Raw genomic sequence first — 9,399 nt, 5'->3', positions numbered from 1 at the left:
AACTGAGAAGTGCTTGGAAGCAGGTTTCCTGCAGCCAGGTGTTCAGGTATTTTGGAAGAAGCCTCCCAGGAGTGGGGTGTTAGGAAGAGAGCAAGTTTTTTGAGGTTTGGGGAGTGCAATGGATTTCCGGGACTCAAAAAAGTTATTAGATTACCAAAGGACTGATCATGATAATTTGCAGCCACAGTTTTGCTGCAGACATTTTGACAGACGTTTAGATTAGTAAATTCATTCATTTGCAAAGTCTTGAAAAGAGTTAAAAATTAGCAGACACTCACAGGGGAAAAAAATGCTTATTGAAAAGGTATTCATGCAAAATAAAACATTAAACTTCTACAGGGCTAGAGATTTGTTAAACTGCTATTCAGATTTTGAGACTTCTACTTTTGGGGAAAAAATCATTCCAGTGAGAAGAGTTAGGCTTTATGTTCAGGGAAGTCATATTTGAGGTATTTTCAAAATACATTTAACAGTCCTGTGACTGCCAGAAATGCCTGTGAGTGCTGCTTTCCACTGCTACATGGAGAGTGGTGTGATGTACACTCCACGAAACACTCAAAACAAAACAATGCTCCTTTCAGGCTAAACAGTTCATTCCAAAGTCCAAGGTAAGCACATTTCTGTTTTGTTGTCAGCTTTTCCTGCAGCCCAAGTGGACACTGTAAGACGGAGTTCCCCAGTTACAGACAGTTGTGTGCTGAGAGATGCAGCCGTGAGTAATCTTATGCTGCAGGAAGGCAGAGCTGGTCAGCATTCAGCTGTGAGGGGCCAGGGGCCACTGCTTTGACCCAGAGGAACAGCTGATCCAGCCAGGCCATGGCCAGGGTTCCCAGGGGAGTCCCCTTCCCCACCTGGTAACACCCAGCCTTTTCACTCTTTCCCAACCATCTCCTGATGGAGGAGGAGACAGCCACAGATTTGAAATGCACTTGGCTGGAGTAGGTTTTTCATGCTTATCAAATAGAAAAGGCACACAGCCTTCTGGTTTTAGAATTATGTTACTGAACTTTGAACACTCTTATGGTGAAGATACTAAGTTATGTTTGACCAATTAGTCCTGCTAAGACAGGCAAATGACAAGGAGTTCTTAAGCAAGAATTCCTGTCCCAATATGACCTATTTCATCATCGTAATGCTTATCAAGGACCGAGATGGATTTACTGAGGCATGGCTCTAGAAACTTGAACACAGATAATTTGCCTAAAATTTGTGATACTTCTCCCTGTTTTTCTAAAGAGGCAGTAAATTCCCTTGCAAGAACATCCAGCTTCTGTTCCGGAAAAGTGATTGCTTTGCCACGCTGACCCCCAGAAAGCACAGAACGAATCCTTGTATGAGTCTTGCATTTCTCCTGGTAAGAAATTTCCATTCCTCTCGGCGTTCCTGTGATGCTGGAGCTGTGTAATAAATGCCAGCTGTGTTTTCTGGCCTAGTCATTTGAAAAAACAAAGTGAAGAAACAGGTTTAACAAGGGTTTTAACTGTCTTAACTGGATGTTATTTCATGCCCAGCAAGCAAGAGGAGGGAGACATGGACTGCGAGAGGAAAAGCATTTATGTTACATTCAGGAGACTTTTCCCTTTTTTTATGTTGTAGAGACTTGAATAGAAGCTTTATCTGACAGAGGAGAACTCATTAAAAAAGAGGGAAATATTTAGTTTGAAAGGAGTCATTTATGTCTGTAAGAACCATAATCAGACATATTATTTAGCAAATAGAAGTGTTCTTCCCCTGGAACACCCAGGGGAGCAACTACAGGAGTCTTTGTTGGCATTGCTGTTTTTGTATTATCAGGTTGTACTCTCTCCTTCTGCACTATACCTTTTGTGTAAAAAGCCATAACAAAACACAAAGTGAGCTATCCCTTTACTGAATGTTAAAGAGGCAGCAAGTTGATGTTTGTGAAAATAGCATTTTACCAGTTAATATTAGAAAAACCATTGCCTTCCCCCCCCCAAATTTAATGATACTCTCTTTTGGAAGATTATTTTTATAAATTGTGCAGAAAACCTGTCACTCTTAGGCTGCTGCAAGGAATACTGAAATTTTTCATCCAGGAAATAAAAAATTGAATTTTGTAATGTTTACCAGCATCCCAGAAAAAAATCTGTGAACAGAAAATATGTATCTACAGATCCATAGCAGGGATTGTTTGAAGAGGTTTGACTAACCTTGGACTGATGCTAGTGTTTGTCCAGAAACAATTTTCATCACATTGCCTGTGGTGCCTGTCTGCAGTCACACGGGGCAGGATGTTGCCTCCTAAGCACTTGTCTCTGTGCCCACTAGGTCAATGGAAAAGTAATCAGAAGGCAGGTGGCTGTTCCATAGTACTGAGAGTGAGGGAGTAATTGCAGTGTTGTGTTCTTTGAAGAAACAGGGTGCCTAAGATATTGGCAAGGCAGCTTTCTTGAGAATGAAATGGTCTGCTTAGACAGCATGACTCAAGACCTTATGAAGGCAAAGATTATTTCTCTTGAAAAATGAAGGAAATACATGAAAATGGAGAAACAAGGTTTACTTATTTATTTTAACAGGCTAGGTTAGCCTGCCCTTGAATCTATCCATCTGCTTCCACGTTTAAAGAAACTGTGTTGTTTTGAGCTCTTAATCTGTAACTATTTAGGTTTTGTGAAGAGATAGACATACATTATTTAATTTTTGTGATGCTGCTATCTTAATTCCTTTCTTTCTTTCTTTTTCTTTCTTTCTTTCTTTCTTTCTTTCTTTCTTTCTTTCTTTCTTTCTTTCTTTCTTTCTTTCTTTCTTTCTTTCTTTCTTTCTTTCTTTCTTTCTTTCTTTCTTTCTTTCTTTCTTTCTTTCTTTCTTTCTTTCTTTCTTTCTTTCTTTCTTTCTTTTTTTATTTTTATTGGTTATCAACTTCAAGTGTCCACCTGACATAAATTCTTTGTGGCTTTTATGGTATATTTCTTTTTAATCTTTCCTCTGTGCTGGAACAACCTCCTGAATTGAGAACTTTTTATCGGTTTATTCTCTGGCCCTGTAGGATGCTGCTCTACAACTGCATTTCTCAATGCCTCCTGGAAAGCCTAAATTAAACAAATGTTTCTCCTCACAGGTAGTGAGTATGTGGCCTACAAGGTTCTTACTGTATCTACCCAGCACAGGAGTCAGGAAGGGTGATGACATTCCTTATGCAGCCCAGAGCATCCAGCCAGAGCAGTGGCTTCATCAGCAAAACACTTTAAGTCCATGGCAAGAACTACCAAGTCACTCAGGCACTTTTTAAATCTTTGCTTGCACCAATACACTTTCTAAAGCCTAAGGGCACTGTGAAAAAGAAGCCACAATTCCTGAGTCAGTCTAACTTACAGACCTTTTAGATGTGTCATTTGAAAAGTCAATGGCCTTTATCATGTAGTTGTCCAACCGTGTGTAAATATGTTACAGAATCAATGAAATAACTCACCAACATCAGTTTTGAAAATAAGGCAGCAATTTGAAAAATGAAATTTGCTTTCTTATACTGTCTGTCCTCCTGCTTCCTTCATTAAAAGCCATTCAAATTGCTCTATCAGCAGGCTTGCTAATTTGTTTCAAATTCCACTGAAATAATTCTTTATTCTGGAAGAATTGCTCCAACAGTTGATATTATTGATTATTAAATATTTTTAGATACAGAGAAGAAGCTATAAAAGTAAAAAGGTTTTGCCAGTGGCCTTCTGCATAGTAAAAGCTCTCAGTTAATACAGTTCCCTCCTTAGCCTGTTACCAGCACTTAGCTTGCCTTTAACTTTTTTTCTCTTCCTAATAAATAAACATAGAGCTTTTTCAGATTTTTCCAAACTATGGCACTTGGAGCCTGTAAAATTTTAAATATTATTCCTAGGACATGAGCACTTCAACTGAGGGAGGCAGCAAGTCAGAAATTAGAACCTCACGTAACACATGCAGGTATTTTGGGAAAAAATACTTCCCTCTAGACCCTTGGTTTACTGAGGAGGAACAAAGGTTAGTAAAAACACAAACCCCCCGGTATTTAGCAAAGCTGTGATATTAATTACAGCAAATGGATCATTTAATACAGAGAACAAGCAATTACTTTCATTTAGTGGCACTGAAAATGTAAAAACCTTAGTTTGTGTACTGAAAGCAATAAAATATAAAGTGGTATCTTGTAAGATTATTGTTATCATAAAGCTTCCATCAAACTAATTGATTTAAATGAGTCTTAAAAACTCTTTAGGAAGTAACAACCTTCCGCTTGTGACTTGTTTTAATTATTTTAAAGTAGTTCAGATGGAGGATGTAAAAGAAAAATTAAATGGTTTGACATAAACCCTAAATGTAAGTAGGTCTTTTAAAGTTTCTGAGGGTCCAGATTAAATCACTTGCTCTTAAATTGTAAGCAAACTGAAACAGGAATTTTCATACACGAAAACACATTTTCAGTTGATTAGTGATATAATCGGAATCATTAAATTCTGTACATCACACATTTTAAATGCTAAATGCAAATGACAAAAGTCTCAAGAAAACAATGGTATCAGGCTGTTCTGTCATCTTTAAGCCTGAGCAATGCATGAATCTTAACACTATAAACTACTTGATCCATAGTACCCTAACGCTAAGATCCTGCCGAAAGGAGCAACTGTCAGGGATAATTCAGCTCCTAAGCCAATTGCAGTGGAAAGCAGGGATCATTTCAAGACCAATTTGGAGCAGATTAATGAAAAAAAGGCTTAATGGGCCATGTACCACTAAAAGAATGCTGGTCAAATCCATCCCTAATGAGGGTGGGGAGATAAAAGGATTGTGAGAAACAAGTCAGGACCATTAACCTGGAGGTATTAAGGAGATCCTTGAGAGCCTAATTCTTGTCACAAGGTCAAGCTTTTACAAAGCAATTATTACGGATCTCCATAGTATCAACATACAGACACACACACATACTCAAAGCCTTTTAACCTTGGATATTCTGGACTCATTTCCCTTTCCCTCATCACTTTCCCCAACCTGACTTTCATTCTTTGTAAAGGTACATGTTAGAGTTCCTGCAGAGGTGATGTGTCCAGTAGCTTGTGCAAGCAATAGGATTGTACCAGTCAGTCCCAAACAAAAGGGGAGAACCAGATACATCCTAGAATGATAGAATGGCTTGGGTTCGAAGGGACTTTAAAGGATCATCTAGTGCCAACCCCTTGCCATGGGCAGGGACATCTCTCCCCTGCATATGTAAAGTGGAATGCCAGATATAGAGAAAACTTAAATCTTTATTTAAAGCCTATACGGTGACAGGCAAGTCTGTACTGTAATTTTTGCTCTTGCAACCAAGGAACAGAATTTTATAAATCTCACTCTGTAGTTGCAGAGCTCAGATAATGGATTGATGGCTACATTGTGCTGCTGTCAGTTCATTAGTGTGTGGGCATTCTCAGCAAAATCACTGGGAGCAAATGAGCTGAACAGTGATGCATGTGGGAGTAGCAGAGCTTTTCCTCTCATTGAGCTGAATAGGAGTTCTTCCTGGGCAGCGACTCTGGGGTTTGCTCTGGTCACACGGACCACTTCAGTGAAAATGAGATCATACAGACAGCATGTTACCTTCTCTGCAGAGTGAAAAACAGAGTTTAGTATTGGACAGTGCAGAAAGGAATATGTGTCTTATGTAAATACATTCTTTTTGATAGCCAACTGCTGAAATGAGTAGAAAAGTTGAGGAGTTTCATGGTAAATATTATCTGTGCAATAGTGTGTCAAAATTTGTTCAAAATGTGAGTTTAGTTTAATTTGCTTAATTTCTCAGAAACCACTGCTGTATACTAAAATCTATTTTATTTTCAGATTGGAATACAGTCTGTGTGATCACATTTATAGTTCTTTAAATGTTGAAATGTTAAGGGCCAGCTGCAACTATCTGGGCTGCAGAGTTGTACAGTTTTAAATTTGTGATGATGTTGGTTTTGGTCTCCAAAGGAAGCTTCTCTAATTCACTTTCGTTTCTTTGTAGCACTATTTCTGTTGATTTCTTTGGAATAACCACATTGCTCTTATCTTGTCACTGTTTCCTTTTGCTTAAAAAGGACAATTGTGTAAGTAAATTAAAGGTACAGAACACTTTCTACCAATGTTTGTGCTCTGAAGCTTTCACTTGCCCCATCAGCACTACCTCTACCAACAAAGCAATAAAATAATTAGTGATTAGATCAGCATGAATCCTGAAGTCATATGTATCAAAATGTTTCAACAAATGTGAGCTGTTCAAAAGCTTAGATAATTTCATTTACTTATAAGCAGCATCCCTGCTTATAACTACAGCTCTGAATGTTCTGGAAAGATAAAATCTGAATTGAATTTGAGGATCAATCAAATCTGTAAATACAAAACAGCTGAAAGAGTTGAACAAATTATTTTGTGATCAGAATTTTACTCTCAAGAATGACGGTTTGTTCTCAGAGGTGTGTGTTTCAGCATCTGACCACAAATTCTAGCTAATAACATTCTCTAGAGAACAGTCACAGTGGAACACAGTACTCCTGAAAGCTCTTTCCTAATTCACATCTTTGGAGTCTTCTGCAGAAAGGAAGGCATCAAAGAAAAATTCATACCAGGGCAATTACACAAGTGAGAGGCTTAAATGAGATAGGAAAAAGGAATTCAGAAAAGCATGTTACCTTCTCAGTGGTTTGTGATTCCTGGAACTGTCAAGAAAGCTGCATGGATAAGAAGTTTTTTTTAATGCAGAACATACTTCTCATGAGTATAATCACTAATGATATTGGATGTAGTTGGAAGAATGAACATTGTAGTTCAGCTTTCAGAAGTTTAACAAAGGACTCCTTATGTTCAGGATGTGCAGAAGTTTCCCTGAGTTCTTCAGAAGGATAAAATACAGTATTAGTTGCAGTCTTAGCAGCTCTGACCAAACAGTGAAGCCTTATTGTACCTACAAGTACTCATCGATTCAAGTTGTGAAAAATAAGCTTGAATATCTACTTCAGTTTAATGATGACTGACTCCATTCTAGAATTAGGCATCCTGTTTTAATATATTGAAATGTTGTGCAGTATTTGCAGTGGATTACTGGAAGGGGAAAGATTTTTTTTAAAAAATGTTAGAGTTTGAAAGAGAATACAAATACAAAATGTCAAAAAATTCAAATATGAAATGCAATTTTTTTCATGTTTCTTGAGAAAGATAGCAGAAGCTACATGCTGGAAGGCTTTTAAATGCTTGCAAACATAAAGAAGAGGAGGAATCTTCAAGAGGAATTCTGTAGCTGGTCTCATGTCTTTATGTACAATCCCTGCCTGCTATGGCAGCTTGTTTGCTGTTGTCTAGATAAACCTCATGCAGATTTTTAGAGGTATCCTCTGAATTTGCATGGAAACTAATCTAGCCTCAGAAATTTTTAACAAAATATTCTTATCATTCTATTGGAAATAAGATTGCCATCTTGCATGTAACATATTATGGTTACTTTTTCTCAAGCTGTGAAATGTTGTTTTGCTGTACAAGAACCACTTTGTCATACTGGAAGGGCTGTTACATGTGCATTTTTCAGTGCCACAGCAGTTGAGTCTTCTGTAATAATACCCAGAAAAAAAGTCAGGATACATTTTGTTAACTTGAAACTCTGCCCATTCTGATATATTGTAAAATGCAAATCTGTTAAGTACTAATAAAAAGCCTGAATACTACAAAACTATGATTTCATTCATATTTGGTTCTAATTGTTAGTTATATGCACAGAAATACATAAGGTCAGTCTTATTCAGCCATATCAGTGTAAAAGTAGAGAATCTGTCTGTTAGGATAATTTTAAGGTGACCATTTCCTGGTGGTCTAAGAAAAAGTAGAATTTTATTTTCAACAGCAACTTAAGTTCATTTTCCAAAGTATAAATTTACAGCAAACTATTTTGTCATGCAAGAGCCGGTAGAAGGATTTTAAAGTTTAACAGGCTCATAACCTATTTTCTGAAAACTAAGTGCATTCAAATAAGCAAATTCAGAAATACTCATGATCAAGCAAGTGTTTTACCTCGTGTTTTTAGGGCTCTTAGTAATTTTGAGGATCTCATGTGTGTGAGATTCTACTTCTACATATGTTCTTAAAGCCACATGTGTCTTTTCCCTAAAATTCAGGTCTATGTCAACACCCTTCTGTATAAAACATCCCTTTCTAAGCTAACCTGGAAACTGAAAATTTAACTGTGTGCTATTGTGTCTGTGGATCTTTGATTTTATCTGCATTAAACTATTTCATCTTTTCAGTTCATTTGCTGGATGCTTATACAGGGTTGTGACCAAGCTGAATAAAAAAAGGATATTAAACAAATGTTTTTTAAAACACCTACTTGATATTTATTGAAGTATCACCTTTTTTCGACAATAGCAAATGCCAGACCTCAATTGTGTAGCAAATGTTATGGAAATCAGCAGTGGCTTCTGCAGGAAACCATCTGACTACAAAAAACCAACTGTGAGAGTCTGAGTTCACAACTTCAGTCGGAACAAGGACCCCAAGCAAGGATGTATCTCTGTCAAGGTAATAAACCTCACTTATATTTGTAATGCTGTTCTACAGCTGTCTGTTTCCTCTCATGCAGTTCAACTGTAAGTGATTGACTGAAATATTATTCCATAGTCTCTATGTCACTTTTTCCAAAACTCACACAGGAATATTCTGGAGCACAGCTACAGGTTACAAGTGTAGGCTCATTCTGTGGTACTCATTGCGAGGCTTGCAAAGGGAAGTTGGAGGACAATGTAAGTTTTTCCTGTTCTCCTTCACCCTCACTTCTCTGCCTCATGTCGTTGTCCCAGGTCTGCACCACTGCTTGCAAACCAAGTATTCCTGACAGAATTGGAGAGCATGCACTCATTCCACGTCTTTGAGTCTGTCACTCTGCCTTTGATAATTTTTGTAACAGACACACAGAACTGTAACTATCCTTGAAGTGGTGTAAGAGAAAGCAGAGAGACCTGGAAGAGAGACCTAGATGAGTTAAGAGTGCTGGGCAATCACCAACCACGTGAAGTTTAACAAAGAGAAATGCTGGATTCTTGGGACAGGGCAACCCTGGATGTGTGTACAAATTGAAGAATGAGGTGCTGGAGAGCAGTGCTGTGGAAAGGGACCTGGGGGTCCTGGTCCAGGCCAAATTGGACATCAGTCAGCAGTGTATCCTGGCAGTCAGGAGAGCAAATTATGTCCGGGGGGGCATCAGGCAAAGCATCGCCAGCTGGGCAAGGGAGGGGATTGTCCAGCTCTGCTCTGCACTGGGGCAGCCTCACCTTGAACATTCTGTGCAGTTTTGGGCACCACAATATAAGAAAGATATTAATTCATCAGAGAGGATCCAAAGAAGGGCAATGAAGATGGTGAAGGGCCTTGAGGCGAAGCCATAGGCAGAGTGGCTGAGGTCACTAGTTC

This window comes from Pithys albifrons, chromosome 5, assembly GCF_047495875.1.
Source record: "Pithys albifrons albifrons isolate INPA30051 chromosome 5, PitAlb_v1, whole genome shotgun sequence".
Lineage (NCBI taxonomy): Eukaryota > Metazoa > Chordata > Aves > Passeriformes > Thamnophilidae > Pithys > Pithys albifrons.
Note: the sequence above shows the minus strand (reverse complement) of the source record.